Raw genomic sequence first — 17,888 nt, forward strand, 5'->3', positions numbered from 1 at the left:
TGTAGAAGGTCACTGCATACTGGCAAATGGATTTTTGCCCCAGAGAACATAGTTACTGGGGTCTGAAGGCTCACCACACAGTAAGAATTGCTGTATAGAGTCGTGGTAAGAAATGGAAAATTCTGAAAACTGGATATGATCACTATAAACTTAACAGGCCTTAGATGTAGTCTTTTCCAAAACCTGGGTGTGTATGAGCTTTGCAGCATCCTGCCTTTTCCCACTACTACTCTAGAGCACTGAGTGAGCTGGAAATCTTCCCTGCTAACAGTTCAAGAGCTCTTAGCTGAGGATCCCAAGTGTGAGTCATTGCAATGCTCTGTAATGGGAATATATCAAGTGGCATGCTCCTCCTAAATAAGTGTCAATGCAAACTCTACTGCACCTGGATGCTGTTAGCTTATTCTGTATCTGGGAATTATCTTGTCTGATCAAAGGGAAGGGAGAGACTAAAACTGGAGATGATGAGTTGCTATGGAAACAGTTGTATCCCTGTTAGAGGTGGAGTCAGCAATATCCATGAACACAGTTCCAGGCAATTTTGAACTTTCAAAGGCTTGAAATGAAAACCACCTCTGGGAAGCAGTTTGTATGAGTAGCTGACCACATATACATACTGTTATCTATCAAGAACAGAATTCTTCCTTGAAAAAAGAAAGAGTCTCCTTGCTTGTTTCCATTCCATGCAGGATGTTAAGGAAAACTGTGAAGGAGAAAACACTAAGCAAACCATATGAGTATGAAATAGGGTGTAGGATGTCTCAAACAACATCTCCTTCCTACTGTGTCTCCCTAGGTCTTCTCCTAGTGGGATCAGTTGCAGGGGGAGATATTTGAAGGCACAAATAGGCAATGACTTGTTAAAGGGTGTTAAGTGCCTGATAATTGTTTACATGGTGGATGGTATTCCCTCTAGTGATCAGCAAAAAAAAGCATTGCCTACCCAGCCCTACAGGTGGAGGCTTTTCAGTTAGATCTGTTTGCTATATTCATACCAGAAGAAATCAGTATGTCTAAGCTAAATTTTTTTGCAAACCATCAAAAAACCACAACCACCTCCCAAATTAGGCAAAGCTTCTAATAAACACCTGGACTAAATATGCTCCATCTAAGAAAAACTGAGCACAAAATTTGCTCTTATTTTGTCTTGGCGGGTGGTCTTTAGAGTTGGGTGCCATGGCAATGAATACTGCAATCAACCATGACGTCTGCAAGGTAAACCCATAGGTGTCATGATGGTCAATTATAAATACACATTACTGGTTCTGCTTTCCATGTACACTCTCCAGTTCCAGCCAAAATATGATATAGCAAGCATCTTCCATGGATCAACAACCAGAAATAAACTGAAAAGCCAGTTAAAATAAGAGTTGCAATAATCTACAGAAGTGAAACTGTCTGTGGGGCTACTGGAACTATTTACTTTAAGCTGATTTTTATCATAGAAAGAAGATGGAAGGTGAGTTTTTCCCAAGCTTTATACACATTCAGTCCACCTACTTTATGGGGTTCAAATGTTTTCCGTGTCTGATATTTAAATTTCAAATTTAGCAGATTAATATGGGTTGAACAGTCCAGAGACAGGAACCCTTTCTCTCTTTAGAGCTCTCCAACTTCTTTTTTTTTCCGGTGGTACTTGCCTTGCTTCTAGGATCTCTTTCTCTACAACATCTGTATAAGAGAGCTGATTAAGCAGAAATAGCAAACCCTCATGGCCCAGGTCTGTATATGGGTCATGACTCCCTGTTGTGGGGCTGTAAGGCTTTGCTCTATTTTTGGATAATACAGAGGCAGGTCTGGAAGGCCTCCTGGGTCCTCAGCAYGGAGAAAATTCCCTAGTCCTACCACAAAATAGTAAAACTGCTGACATCAGTGAAAGTTATGATTGTGGGGAGCCAAGAATTACCTGTGCAGTAGCTGTGACAWGCAAGTCACTGGATTTCTCCAGAGTTTGGGTTTTTTTAATTAATTACTTACCTGATGAACCTGTCTTTTGACCCTGCTTTTAATTCCTAAATTACTGTTCCCCATGCAGATGGCACAGAACAATGCTTTGGGGGGCAGTTTGCCTGCACACATGATAGAGGAAGGCCATTTAAGTATGGATTCTTAGTCTTTGTATTGATGCTGTCCCTTTTGCTTGTCCAGCACTAGCCAGATGGCATTTCTAGGTTGTGTTCTTTTATTTTATCACTTTTCTCTCTTCCCCTCCAAGAAACCAAACTTACTCCAAAAGATAATGAGTTTATTGAAAGTTTGAATCTCCCAGCTGAAAAAGCTTCAGGGCAAGTAACTAAGACCTCTTCTGTTAAATGAAAGGCATCTGCACAGCCAAACATCGATACAGTCAAGAATATTGACATGTTTTTCTCTGATCTTTTGCCTTTAGAGCTATTAAGAACAAAAGGTCAGGTGCATCCTTGATGTAAGTCTATTTGCTTTAGGTTTTTACTGCAAATGAATCTGCCTTAGTGGTTCCGTAGTTCCACAACCAGTTTCAAGAAAGCTGGTGCAGGAGGAGAGGAACTAAAGGGAACTCTCCGTGAGACCCAGGACCTGGAACTAACCAGAGGCTGCTCAAAACAGAAGTGAGACAAGGGCAGGTCAGAGAAGTGTCATGAGTATCAGAGCCCTGGGAGTTCCCTGTATCAACTCTCCTCCTGGAACCCCTAGTTTAAAGAGAGCAATGTCTTAACAACGAGGCTTTTAAGATGTTCATCTGTAAAAGGCTATGATTATCAGTGCACATCTGCATGGTACACTAGATTTTCAAAATATATTGCCTGGCTTCATATCCAACTTGGGTGGTTCACTGCTAATAGTTGTGCATCTGCAGTGGCTCAGTGATTGACTCTTTCAGGTTGTATGTACTGAGATAATTATGAGTATCCTTTCCTATATGTAAGCCTTTAAAAATGAGAATCTACATGTTCTTTTTTTTTAATTGCAAATCTCAAAATAGGAGATCTAAACCTCCCTGTCCAACCAAACACACCACTGCAAAATAACATACTTTGCTTGAACAAGGTCTGAATAAAGACTGCAGGGATCTGTCCCAGTATGTAATACTTATTATGCTGTTTTGCCCTCTGTATTTTCTGCATGAACTTGTTCAGACTGCAGCTCTACCACTGTAGAGACAAGAAGAGTAACTCATGATCAGTTCTGTCTGAAAGCATGACTTAAGAGCACGATTTCATCCATGATTATAGATCCTTCAGAGCTACACACCTCTCTTGATGTTTCAGAGATATTTCAGAGATAAAACATTTGAGGTGTGAGGGGTCTGGGGACTGCGTTATCACCATGTAGGTATCCCTCTGCCTGCATAAAGGATCCCTGTGACCCTGCAAATGCATACTTTTACAAGTCTCTCCATTCCTCAAGTCCCACATCCTTTTATGCTGTAGGGTCTTGCTCTTGAAAGCCACTCCAAAGCAGCCACACCCTTCAGCTGACATCTGTTCACAGTCCTCAAAGGATTTTACACACTGGTCAGATTGGAGATATGCTAAAAAAATGTAAATAAAAAGCCTGACACAGTTTGACACTCCCTTCCCTTCAGTATAGGCCAAATAGGATCTGACTCAAGAAACAAGCGTACCCCAGCTCTGGACTTACTGGACAAATTCATTCACACAAGGGGAGCCATGCTGTGTGCTTCACCTGCCACTCTGCTGTTGGCTGCTCGCTGGTGATTAATTTCCGGCATGATGCCTTTTTGCTGGGGCCATGGAGCAATGGCATAGCTGAAGAAGTCAGTTCTTAAATACATTAAATTAGATCAACAGAGCATTAGTCAAAGAGGAGAACCTGGAAGTGCCCATCTCCACATACCCTATGGCCTCTGTCGCATTAGCACTCAGCCCTCAGAGACATTAAGGGGCTGGATAAGCATAGCAGCATTGTTTGTCTTAAACAGTTTGACCCTCATATGGGGCGAAAGGAAGGGAGAAGCTGCTGAACAGCTCCTTTCCTGAGAAAAGACATAGGTGATTTTTTTTTCAAACTGCAAAATCAGGTGGAAGAACAAAGGAGTTCGTGCTTTGACAACTTTTGTCTCTTCTCAGCGTCACATTGCATTCCCTCTGGAAGGGGAGGAAGGTTCAAATCCTTGTCAAATCACACAAATAAGTGATGGAAAAGTCCCTCTGGGCTATATCCCACCTGAGCGGAGGCTTGTCTTCCAAGACAGCATCTTTGCTTCTCCTTAAGTTTCAAATGTTCTCTGCTCTAAAGTTTCCATTCCTTTCTTTCACAGCTCAGCAAATTCTGTTATCTTAATTTCATCCTGTTCTTCTCTGCTTTCTTTTCCTAGGCCTTGTCCACCCTCAGATATTTGCAGAAATTTTGTTCTCACACCCAGCTTTTATATAAGCCGTAAGCTATATGTATTCCTTTCTCTTTCTTAGATGCCAAATGCTCCATGACAAAGGCACAGACTAACTCTGTGTTGCTCAGGTGAGGAATGAATTGATTTTCAAAGCTTCAACTGGAATGTTTAGCTATAGAAGATGAGGTGACAGAGGAAATGCAGGGTCAAATGTTGACTTCAGCTATGCTGCTGTAAATTTACTCATTTCAGCAGTGTTTCTTAAAGCTTACAGTCATGGGAGAGCAGAAATTACAAGCCATATTGTTTTTCCAGCCTTTGCTCCCTCCTTATTATGGAAAAGCCATAAAGTGGAGAGAGAGGACATGGAAAATCTGTCTGGGRAGCAATAAATGTCTAGGCAGAATCTGGATCTTGACTTTCCTCATCTTTAGAGGTTTGCAGCTTTGGGGAAAAGGAAATGGTTTGGATCCATTTCTACTGGACTGGTGAGGACAACATCGCAAATGTCTATGAGGTCTGAAATGTTGTCTCTAACCAACTGATGGTAGAAACAACCAGGAGAAATACAGAGCTTGACTCCTGTTTCACACTGTGTATTTGTTTTCCTCTCTAGATAGGTAACTCCAAGAATTTAAAGTGGGAGGACCACTAACAGGGAGGGTTAGGAAAAGTTCAAGCACTCTAGGCTTACTACTCTCTCTGAGCATAAATACATTTCAAATTGCAATGGCACTAACGAAAAAGCTTGGATCCAGGAATTTTCAGAAGTAGTTAAAGGTGAGAACTGTCACTACTGCAAAGTCAATTAATCCGCCACAGCCAAAGAGCCACTCTCGTATTGCAGAATCCTGCATCTAAGGGACACTTCTTAATTATGTCAGAAGGGACCATCAGCAAGGCTCAGTGCAGTAGTGACTGATTTAATAAGCCAGAGCATGGATGCAATTCAGTTCCCAAAGGAGCCATTGGAGGCTAGAAAATGTGATTTTACTGCTTCAGCACTGGCTCTGCAGTAGCAGTAAGTAGCAGTACATTATAGTACTCCTGTTGCCATGCTGAGCAGTGGTGTATAAAGGAAGAACTTTTGTTATAGCCCACACTAAGCTCAAGCTGAAGACCCTCTTATTTCACTGCCTCCTTGATCAATAATCTTATTGGAGAGATTTTTCTGACAAGTCCATTCCCTAAATGTCTTTTAGGAGCTACTTACATGAGTATTATGTATGTATTTATTTATTAGCTCTTTGAATGACTTGCTTTATCCCTGAAGACCTCAGTTTTCTGCCCCAAATCTGAGAGAGCAGTGGCTCCTAGCTGATGCATGTGATCCTTGGACACATTAAGGTGGGCCCATCTAGCCCTCACCCTTCTTGTTCCTCATCCCTCTGAGCAGGCAATGCTGTAGCAGAGAGATGTGACAAAAACATGTCCTTCCCTGCTGCTAAACTATCTTAGTTAGGAAAAAATGATAATTAAAGGCTCTCACAGACGGTTTTACTCTGCAGGTGGCCCAAGTGGAGTAGCAATGCTGGGCCTTGAGCCTGTGGGAGGGTGATGCTGATGACAGAAATTTGGATGGCTCTTCCAGTGCACAAGGTGCATATGTGCCAACCTAATCCCTCTCCTGTGACCTTTATAAGTAATAGCATGTAGCAAGCTTGCTCAGGTGGGGGCCCTTGCTGTGATGTATCTGACAGGTTCACAACAAGGCTTGCAATCCTGCTGCTGTGGGAAGAGACTACTTCAGTAGCTCACACTGATATCCAGCCCCCATGGACTGGGAGATGGTGCCCCTTGTTAGACCCTGCCTTCCTCTCTGCCACATACAAAATGCATTCAGATTTACAGGCAAAGCCAGTCATGTCAGCTGCACGCCAGTACAACTGTAATGCCAACAGACCTGCTAGGATATTTCTGTCTAAGCCTTCAGCCTACACCCCTGAATTTCTCTTTGCATCTTCTTGCATTTTTGTGTAACACTGACCGTCAACCCATGGAGATGTTAGACATGACACTCTGCAGGTGTTCAAAGTGTTTAAACCGGCACTGAAAAGAATGGTTAGGATACAGTGTAATGCTTTAGCTAGTGGTTATATTTAAAAGCAGGAGAGAAAGCAGATAGAGTTTTCAGGGGTGTTTTAGGTTTGGAAGGCAGTGTAGCAGTGTTAATTAAGTAGTGTCAGAAGGCATTATGGCACTGGGTCTTCTATGTCTGTTCTTTCAGACATAGCCGATGTCTGTATTTAGGAGATCTATTTAAACTCCTCTGAGCAAGGACTGCACTTCATTGCACCTGTACAGCATCCAGCACTGTAGGGCATCATCACAGACCTCGGTCCCAGCTACTGCAAGAACTAAAAGTAATAATTAACTCTAATCCCAGATTGTAAGGTAGCACATTATACAGAGGAGGAGCTAGGAGAAAGCATATACATGGAGGATGTGGGTGAGATAATAAACAGGACGGCACTAATAATGGGTGTGCACTGCAAATGTTGTGTGAAGCCTGGATTTTCTGGTTGGGTGTTTTTTTAAGGCTTAATCAAAAAAAATAATGAACTAGTAAACACTTGAAATTGTCAGAACAGTTAACTACTGAACAAACTATACTTGGTTTATAATGAATCGAGTACACATTCTTTTCATCAAGTGAGCAAAGCTCATTAATTAAACATACCGGATTTCAAAGCTCCTGATGTTTAATTATTTGTTTAACAAGCAGTACATCTAATCCACTGTTCAGCCACACAAACAACTAAAGCAACAGGAAGAAGCTTCAAAGCAGGACAATCAACATCTGGAAAAGTCAACAGACTGTGCCTTTATCATCAGTAACATGCAAAGCAAATGTTCCACTTGCAGAACAAATAGACACAGGAAGCACCTCAGATTTCACTGTAAAGATTCCTACCCCACAAGGTGGTTTTCTTGCACTGAGAACACTCTTAAAACAGCAAATGAAAAAGAAGCTTGTTCTGTTTTTTCTTCCCATCAGTCTTTTCCCGTTCCCCAACCAAAGCAAGGCAGGTCCATGTAGTGCATTCAGTAGGGTCTGCTGCCCATAAAGATACTCTTCCCACACCRTTACCATGATAGCACCTTTCAAACTTTAGTGTCTCCCTCCTTACAACACTACTATGAGGTAAGGAATACTGTTCTCCCCATTTTGCATACAGAAGGAGAACAAAGGCAGTACAGAGATATCTGAGCTAGCTGAGAAGCAGTGTAAGTTGTCCCAGGATATGCCATGCTACCATGACTCTGCTGCTGCTGCCTAGGTTAGCTGACCAGGGGCCATACTGCAGTGTATTTTGTAGATATACCTTGGAAGTGAGCTTTTCCAAGGGAGGCACTCAAACAGTGTCTGCCTGACCTAGCCTTAGCCGTGCCCCATCTCTCTCATCCTCTCCCACAGCTTTAGTTTCCACAAGAAGGAAAACCAGTGCTTAGGCTGGAAAGGAGAGATGTGGAGTGCTCCACCTGCACCCATGATCTGGACCAGTAGGAGCCAGGACTGTAGACTAAACCTGCTCTGCAGTACAGACAAGCTTTAGACTCCAAATGTTTGATAGAAGCCTACTCTGTAAGGTGTTTGCAAGAGGACTACTTCCCCAGTCAGACAGGAAGTCCTGGGGACTGAAGGGAAAGGGTCTACCCTAACCACTAGTTCCATCTTTCTTTTCCTCAAGGCTCTGAAATATATTTCAACACATGCTCATTCTCAGTAACTCTTGCCCACTTTTCTCTGTCTGGACAGTCCTTGGCATCCCTTCTTTCATACCAGCTTGTACATACAGTGAGGACCCTGGATTGCCCATGACAATGGGCACATAAGACCATTAAATATGGTACCTAACAGAAGCATCTCTCCACCTTTGCTGTTTTATGTACTGACCATGTACRTAAGAATTGCAGATGGATTCTGTCTGTCTCGTATCAAAAGGGGGTCTTGTCTTGAACACACAAGTCCATCATCTTCCCTTTTCTTTCTCAAGATTAGAAAAATCATTTTTCTTTCAGCATTTACCGGACAGGTTTTCTTCTCTTGCCTCACACAAAGAGCGCAGCAAACTGAAAGCCTCCTCCCACATCAGAGACACATTTGCAGAGCCAAGTTATTTTTAGAATAGTGCACACACAGAGATATATTGTTTGTTGTCTCGGTTAAGAAAAAAAAAGAAACAGGCAAATTTCTATACCAAAATTATTTGCGCCTTATTACTGGCATGCAGAGAACTAATGTCTTGCTGTAGCCAGTTAAAATCTTTTCTGTAGTCTAGAAATGACAAACAAAATGACCTGGTACATATCAGAACAGTCACTAATTTTGTCCAACAAGGCAAACTGTTTCTGTCAATGTTAAGAGCCAATTCATTTCTAATGGATACAAGCATGGTTCCTTTGGCTTTAGAAGACTTGCCCATTTCTTACGCTGTTGCTGGATTTGGCTTTGAATTTCACTTTCTTAAAAGTCTTCCTGGAACATCATGCTGCTCATGAAAACATGCTGAAAAAAAAAACATCTGAGTTTTGTGTTGCAAAATAATGAGCACTTCATAGGCTGCATTTACAAACAGCAGTCACTATGGCCAAACTAAAAATATTGTAACTGTCTCCTGGGATATCCTGTAACGAAAGGGAGGCAAGGCACTATGAAAACCTGCAATACCACAGTCACTACCTGTGTGGTCTGTATTAGTGCAGTTTTCTCACACTTGCACTGCAGAATCAGTATGCAGCTTTGGAGTGGCTTGGGGAAGTTAAGGCTCATGAAAGAGAGGAGTATGGAATCCATTTCCTTTTCCACAAAGCTCATATGCAACAATGTTCCACTTTCTTCCTCAACTCCTTTTGCAATGGCACCTCCCAAGCCAGCCCTGTGTATTGTCTGCATGAATATTACAGCAAAAGACAGCTGAAGGGAATGTCCTTCTCTGTCAGGCTACTGGGATCAATGATTTGAAAATGCTACACAAAGATGATGTAGATAGTTGAGCAGCTGTTGAGTTCCACTGCAAAAGAGTTTCTTTTTGGCGATGGATGAAGCTATTCCTATTTAATCTCTTTTCTCACGGGATGAAAACCACAATATAAATGTAAGATACATAATCAGTGATGCAAACTGTATGGTGCCTCTGAGTAGTTTTATAACCAGGCAGTAAGTGATTTTATTTAAGGCCCTGTAATACTTTTCAATTGTTATTCTTGCAATGTTGCGCTGAGATTTCTCTCTGTCTCCTGAGGAGCATATCGTTGCCTGAAGTATAGAAAGGATGACTTTGTCTAACATCCAAGTTGGTCTTCAAAGACTTACTCTAGGAAATTTGGGGTGATGTAAAACCAGTATCAGCTCTCAGTTACTGCAGAACAATTCCATGGACTTTGCTGAAGTTAATTCAGGTTCTCACTGGTTCATTTGACGTATATGCTGTTGATCTCTTAAAACAGTGTAGGGCCTCTGTTGTGCTCTCTACAYACGATTTAAGCTTTAACTAATGGTAGTGAGAGTTTCACGCTCACTGGGAGTGAAGACAACACCTTTATAGCAGCCAAGGAAAATCTCCCTGCTGTTTTAACTTATCTTAAAAAAAATAGGTATAAAGGATACTTTTCTTCTCTTGCTTTAGCATCATAAAAATCCCCCAAAGGGTGCAAATTTTAATTTTCCCATATGAAAAAAAGGATGAAAGTCCACTTGCATTAACTTTCTGATCCAAGGTCCAGCTTTAACATGCTTTCAAACAGCTAAGGCACCAATTCAAAATGTCAGGATTTTCAATGAAAAAGCCAGAGCTGCAGTGGAACAGCACACTCCCCTTCCCCTTTGCTGCCCATTTATTCCAAAGCATTGCTGGCATGTGGCTTGGCTCTCCAACACGCACATGCTATTAAGTCCTAAATGACAGCTTGTTTAACTAGAAAACATTTCCATTTTTCCTTAACAAAGGCCATTCATTTCTTGCTCTTCTGTTTGGTTAAAGACGGTTTCATTTGCCCTGCTTGAAAGTTTGCACAACCCGCCTGATTGTTCCGTTCCAAACAGCACTGCAAGTTAATGACCCACCTCTTGATCTCTGAGCAGGGAGCCTTGCCCAGCACATTGCAAGATCATCAGCAGGCTAGTTACATTGCAGAATCCATACATGTGCCTTCAATATTTTTATGCTTGAGAAAACAATTGAATCGATTAATCTCAGGAAAGACAGCCCTAATTCTTCCCTGCTAACACTAGATTAAGCATCAAGAAAAAAAAAAAGAGATGAAAGCTAGAACAAGGGAACTTGTAGCAACTTCTTCCATGCTGTTGACTGATGTCTTGGGGGACAGGCACAACTCCCTTTCAAGCTATCTTCAAAAGGTTCCCTTCCACATAGACCACCCAACAGGAACTCACATCAATAACAAAAATAGTTTAAAAGAACCATTCCTCATCCAATTTATTTATATGTTAAAATAAACACAGGCTCCCATATAGAGCAAGGGCTCCCAGTGGGTTCTGTTTAGTCTGTGAGATTCTTGGCACTAGAATACATCATTTCTCTATTCCAAAGCAATCTTGGCACTGTTTTTTGGTTATATAATTTTTAAGCAACTGGCAAATGAATAACAACGATGCTTCTTAAAAGTGGGAAACATGTTCTAAGACACTGGCAAGGTGTTTTACAAATTAATCTGCCATAAGGTAATTTGCAAACCAGAGCTCCCAAACTCTTGTATTCAGGATCAGTTCTCCCCACGGGCTGCACTTTCAGTTCTCAAGCGGCCTGTCTGAAGGAAGCTTGGAAGAACATCTTTCCCATAGAATTAAGGAGATTTTTGCTTTTTGCTTCACTCATTTGCACTGCCACATGGCAGTGGTCTTGTGACCAGTAGTAGYAGAGGGTAGTGCTACCCTCATCAGACTGGATTTGTCCCCATTCCTGACAAGGCATGAAGGAAATACCACTCTTCTAGAGCTGACAGCCTTTTATATCCATTTTGCACAAGCTTACTGATATACTATCTGAACAGCAGGTGGATTCTTTGAAATAAGGGCAGGCTTTTTTTTTATTTACCCCAGGGTACATGTCTTTTCCCAGACCCGACTGGGATCTGCTTTTCCCATCAATGCAATTAAAAAATCTTCTGATTAAGCAGGCCTGACAAGGAGTGTTCCTGGGTGGGACAAAACYGCCTAGTGTGCCAGAACAGAGCCCAGTGACTGCCAGTTGGCTCACGACTGGGTGGTATTTACATGGTGCAAGTCATGGGGAAGCAGCATGGCAGAAAATAGCTCTACTAAATTTGTCTTGCAGCAAAACTGGTGTCCYTTCTTGGTACAGATTGATTTCAGTGCTATTGTTTCAGCTGCTTTTTGGTATTTGCTATCATTTTCTCTGTAACACTCCTCTCAGCAACTCTAAAATCCTCACAGTGTATTTATTTACCAAACAAGTCAGGATCAAACAGGCAGGTTACTGCTTTCTGTGCTCTATTGCTCATTTAATACCACAGCTGCTTGACAGTAGACGACTATTTCCCGCTGGGCCTGCACTTTAGGAAACAACCCACAGGTACAACTGTTGAGCTGTTGAAGATTAGGGACCTGTATGTTGCTTTTGGGCTATACAAGYTAGTTTTTAAACAATCATTGAGGGAGTATTTGCAGCTCACAAAAAGCTTTCTTCAAAACCACTGTCAGGATGGGTGCAAGGTTCAGGAAAAGGCATGGCATTGTAGTCAAAATAACAAGAAAATAGCAGACAGGATCAGTTCAGAAAAGCCCTGAGCCTTCTCTCCCTTCCCCCAGCCCTCCGCCGAACCGAGCACAAACCTGGCACCACTAAAGATCAGGCTGCATACTCCTTAGCATTAGACAAACTGCCAGGGTCTCCCAGCACTCCTTGCTTTGATAGATTCAGAACCACAAAATAAATGCAGTAGGGAGAATGTCAGTTTGAAGGGAATCTGGGTTGAGAGCATTAGTCTTTGTATCATCTACAATTCAGCACATTTTTTTTCAAGCTGAAAAAGGATTTTCAAATTGGAGAGTACTGCCAAGCCCTGAATAAATCTCAGCATTAGAGATGCTGTTGGTATAACAACTTTCCCCATGAACTGAATCTGCAGACAGTATCTTTGGAGAAATTAACTCCTGAGTGTCACGGGATAGACGCTGTGACTTCAGTTTTGATGCCCTAAGAAATCTCACCTGAGGRTTAAAACTGGTTATTCCCCCTCACAGGGCAATAATACTAATGGAGGGTGAAGTAAAGCACAGACTTAGTTGGTACAAAGTAACTTTTCTGCCTTGTTTGTGAAATGGTCAAGTTTCCAGGTGCAACCCTGAGTACAAATTCAGTCAGTGGACATACAGCTACTGAACTAGTCTAGCAGTACATGTAATTATCTGACCTGAAATTGTTTGTTTTCCACCTCAACTGCATGCCCGAGCAGTTCCAAAATCAAATGCTTAGTGTTTGGACGTTTCAAAATGCTATACAGATGCAATTTAACTTTTGTTATTTCTCTGCCTCATATCTTTAAATACTAGCAAGATATTTTACTCTAGACTGTGAACTGCTCTCTTCACTGGCTGAATCTTCCTCTTAGCCTGTGAAGAGCCATTCACAGAACAATTTTGCATTCTTAGAGCTAAGGGCTTTTCATGTTCAAGCTGTCTGGAAGTGGATTGGTATCTCCTTCTGATTTCACAATGAGTAACCTGAGACGCAGTGAGGTGAAGTGTTTTTCCTGAGAGATACACRTTGACTCTATGGCAGAGCTGGGGAAAGAGTGTGGGTTTCCAAACACCTTCTTGTATATTTTAGTATTGTAATAAATAATGAGCTTCATCCTGGTTTGAATCATATTGGATGGATCCTACGATTAAAGGGAAGGTCCACCTGCAAGAGAAATCTGTGACTTCTAAAATTGCTGCTTTATTGAAACATACAGATTATAGGCCAGATCTAAAGCTATGTGAAATCAATGGAAGTCTTTGGAATACCAAGCAAAAAAAGCTTTTCTGCTTTGGGTTACTAGAATGCATTTGGCCAAGGCTGGCACAGACCAAGATATGTTTCCATCTGAGGACCAGCTGTTGCTTACAGAAATGAGTTGATGAGTTCTCATTCCATGTCTTAGTGAATAGACTGTTGCATTACAAAACCAAACCACCTCCACTGCAATTGGCTCTCTGGCTGCTGGACTGCACAGAAGACTTGCACACACCTTCAGATAAGACTCTTTCCAGTTGGTCATAGGTTTTGTGAGACCTTTTGCAATTCTCACTTTGTTTTTATAAAGCAGGAAGATGCTCAAGTCTGAAAGAAATGTTGTGATACTGGAAAATCTCATCTGGATTGGAAGTGAACCAGATGCTAACCAGATGTTCTGCTTTACTAATGGACTCAGAAATGAAGAGGATCACACTGCCAGAGGCTTTCAATTATGAAGATTAATTTTTTTTTAATTCTGAAATTCTCCCAAATCATCAACCGTGTTTCTCATAGTTCCCTGTGCATTTCTTTATCAGCTCAAATGAGGTTTTCTTTTCTAAAATAAYAGTCCRAGACGTGTTAGCTTCTTACTAAAATAGCAAAAACAACCTTAAAACCCACAAGTCAAATCCTGGCCTCAGTGAAGYTGGTGACATTTAGCTACCGCCTTCYGAGAGTGCAAGCTTGTATTCTGTGTATAGAGACATAGAGCTTAGGCAATTAAAAAAGAAACCCCCAAACCACATAAGAATCACATTATAAATGTGGTTTTAAATTATAGACATTCTGAAATTAGAGAGAAGCTGCAGTGCTGAGCTGGGAGTGCATGCGTTGGCACTACCCCTGAAGGGGCGAGAGGCGAGACTGAGGGAGTCTGGCACATGAAAGGTCTGCCTAGTGTCTCAAAGGGGAAGGGGAAAGACAGAACCAGGAGGAGTCCAGGGGTTAAGTAGTAGATAAGCTAGAGACCCCTGTTAATGTTAATGCTCTGYCAGACTCCTTTGACAAGATGTGAGACCAAAACAGAAGTGGTCTTCACTAACATATTGTGGGTAACCACCAGATAGAGAAGAGATAAAAATATTGTTGCTAAAATACATAGCCATAAAGTGGGCAGAAATACACTGAGACAAAAAGTGAGAAGTAAGTTTCTAGCAATCAGAGGAGCAAAAGGCTGGAACAGCCTGCTCAGCTGGACCACTGCAAACAACCAAACTTGGGTAAAAGCTGAGCTTTGTCCATTTGTGAAAAAGACTTAGGGATACTTTTTACAGGAACAGAAGACTAGATGACCCARGGAGTCTCCTCCAGTCTGTGTTCCTAATAAGAGTATGTTTTAATAAAGAAATGTCCTTTCCGTTTCACATTCAAAATGAATGTGCAATGAGAGGAACCTGATTAACTGAAAATACCAGACACTATAGCAAAATATGTTTCTTTGCAACACTCAGGCTGATAAAAAAAGGGAAGAATCTGAATATGTGAATCTGAAAAGCATGAATTTTCCCTTAGTTCATTGTCTATTTTGTTTCTGGGGCTTGTTGTTGCAATATTCAATGCCTTGTTTGCAGTGACTGCTAGAGAACATTTGTGGTTTAAAAAAGTCTCTGCTTCTTTTTAAATAAGAAAAATGTCTATTAGTTTGAGGACTTGTAAGAACAGTCTCTTAAAAGTGCTCACAGTATGTAACAAATAGACCTACTCCCGGGAAAATCAACATGGCTAGTTATTTATGGAGGAAATCCACCAATTTGAATCAGGCATACGAGCTCTATAGCAACATGACACAGTTCATGAATGAGCAAAYAAGCCATCAAAGAACAAACATTTGAACTACAAAGACACTGCAGGATACAGTGCTTCTGTGTCTTTATTTTGGCAGCTGATCAGCCTGATCTTGAAGCATGGACCATCAAAGGATCTGAAGCCTCATTTGCAAGGAACCTGTTGTTGGTTTAGACCCTGTATCAGCTAATAGCATTTCCCAATGCACTAATAAATACAGTGCAGTGTATTTGTTGGGGCAGGCCCAGGGAATCTGCTAACAGCAACAATTTGGCGAAAAATGGAGTAAGAAAGACTGGCACATTTTTTATCAAAGCACACAAATGCATGTGGCTTTAGTGAGACTTCCCATGATTTCAGACTCTCTGTTACCTACRGTCTAAGGAAGGTCAATCCTTTCAAAGTTTTGAAAAGTTCTGCTTTTTTTAAGTGAATGATTTCCCCACATACAGTAGCTATTCAGTTCAGAAAAGCAGTTTTATTCACTAGTTGGTAGGCAGGTATAGAGTGCATTAAAAATTAAGATGAAACAGCAGTTACAGGCCATTTATTGACTGGGGATATATTTTACTTCTTTCTCTTCATAAAGTAGCCTGTCCGTTGCCTCTGTTCTATGCAAATAAGAGCCTTCTTTGAATCCAACACTTAATAATCCTGTTCTTCCAGTTTAGCACTGAACTACAGAATAACCTGAGGTGGACTGTGTTCCCACAACTCCTGTTATCTCAGAAGGGATTGTAGGGAAATCAGGAATATATTTTAACTCCAACAGAAGTTATACACACAAAACATCTTCTCCTCTGTTCTTTTCAAATGATGCTCAATAACTTAGAACAGCCRTTTGTATCTCAATAGGATGACAAACTCCACATCTGTAGGAAGATACATTTATAGGTGAGGAATCATCAGTAATTACCTTCTGAAACTTCTTCCAAATCAGACACATCTGACAAATAAACAATAGGAAAGCTAGTCACATTAATGACATGCTGTTGCCATGGAAAAATTGTCCCTGTAAAGGTGAAAACAAACTCATGCTTCCTCTTTTTATTTTATCTAGACCAACTCCCCACTCAAAGCGTTTCCTATTCAATCAAGTTGTTCAGGGCCAGGCCAAGTTCAGTTGAGCTTTAAATATCTCCAAGGATAGCGATTCCCTGACCTCTCTGAGCCCTGCTCCAGCAGTCGACTGCCCTCATGGTAGAATCATTTTTCTTTATATCTCATTGGAATTTCCCATGTTGCAACTTGTGTCAGTTCCCTCTCATCCTACCATTGTACACCTCCAGGAAGAGTCTGGCTCTGCCGTCTCTACACTGTCCCAACAGGTACTTGTAGACAGCAATAAGATCCCCTCTTAGCCTTCTCTTCTAAGGCTAAATAAACCCAGTTTTATCAGCCTCTCCTTGTACATCTTGTTCTCCAGCACCCTAATTGTTTTGACAGMCCTCCTCTGGCCTCGCTCCAATACGTCAATTTTTTTTCTTGTACTTGGGAGCAAATTGGACCCAGTATTACAGATGYGATCTCACAAATGCTGAATGGAAGAGAATAATCATTTCCCTTGAGTTGCAGGCTATAATCTTTCCAATACAGACCAGTATTTGGTCTTCTTCACCACAGGGTCACACTCTTGACTCAAGTTCAACTTGTTGTCTGCCAGGATCTCCAGCTCCTTTTCTGAAAAGCTGTTTTCTATCCATTCAGTGCCCAACCTTTACTGTTGCATGGGGTAGTCCACTCCAGATTCKGGATTTAACAAGTATCTTTGTTGAAACTTTGTGAGGTTCCTGTCAGTSCATTTCTTCAGCCTGTTGAGGTCCCTCTGAATAGCAGCCTTCCAGTGTAATGCTGACTTTCCACAACTTGGTATCCCTGTAAACTTGCTGAAAGTGCATTCCATCYCATCATTCACATCATTAATGAAAATGTTCGACTGATGGTATATGCAACACCTTGTTTTTTTCCTTCAAGAATATAGGTTCCTCTGAATAGTTTCTTGGAGCCAAAATCTTTGCTGATACGAACAGATCAGTAAAGGAAATGACCTATGGAACAMTGTTTCAAGCAAGTTTGATCTCTGTTCAGTAGCTATAGGCAGTAGATGTAGCTACTAATGTACAATGATCTGTTCTCTCAGCCTTAGCTGTCTAATAGACATCTGGTCCTTGTCCTTCCACCCTCAAGCATCTTGCATGCAGACCTATTTCTTCAGCTAGCAAAGCTGGTTGCTAGGGGGCAGATGAGCTGTTGAAAATATTACAAAGGTTGTCGATTGTCCTTCACTAATAGGAAATACAGCTACAAGTTACGTGCCTGAACCTGCTTTGTAACATGGTGACAGAATTATTTTGGGTTTACCTGAGCAGATGTGAAAGCAGAATTTGACCCTTGATGTGAGGATTGATTTATATATGTAAAGACTGAGTATAGATGACAATTGCAAAGATCACTGAGATAACATAAGCAAAACAACAGCTTGTAAAATGAAAGGAACCTAGTTTGGTCAAGGCTATTTCCTCATTATTTTTCCTTACCTTACCAAAGTGAACCATTTGGTTGAATAATGGATGTTTTATTCCTGATTTTCAGGACCACTCCTCCAAAACTCCTATCACTTAGCCCCAGCATTACCTGCACTCCACACAAATCTAATGGTCCCCTCCTCTTTATCATGGAGAGTATTCCTCATCTCAGAGGCAGAATCATGGAGGGGAAGCCAGAAAGACTTAACCCTCACAGGAAGAAGGAAGCCTTTTAAGTTTCCTGCATGAATGACATGTCAC

At 41.4% G+C, this 17,888-nt stretch overlaps 1 protein-coding gene across 5 annotated transcripts in view; it reads right to left on the reverse strand.

Moving 5' to 3' along the window:
* The window catches only part of MGLL (monoglyceride lipase), a 72,342-nt gene that overhangs the window by 21,386 nt on the left and 33,068 nt on the right, over positions 1 to 17,888 (reverse strand). The window lies entirely within an intron of this gene.

Source organism: Apteryx rowi, unplaced genomic scaffold (assembly GCF_003343035.1).
Source record: "Apteryx rowi isolate R43461 unplaced genomic scaffold, aptRow1 scaffold_98, whole genome shotgun sequence".
Lineage (NCBI taxonomy): Eukaryota > Metazoa > Chordata > Aves > Apterygiformes > Apterygidae > Apteryx > Apteryx rowi.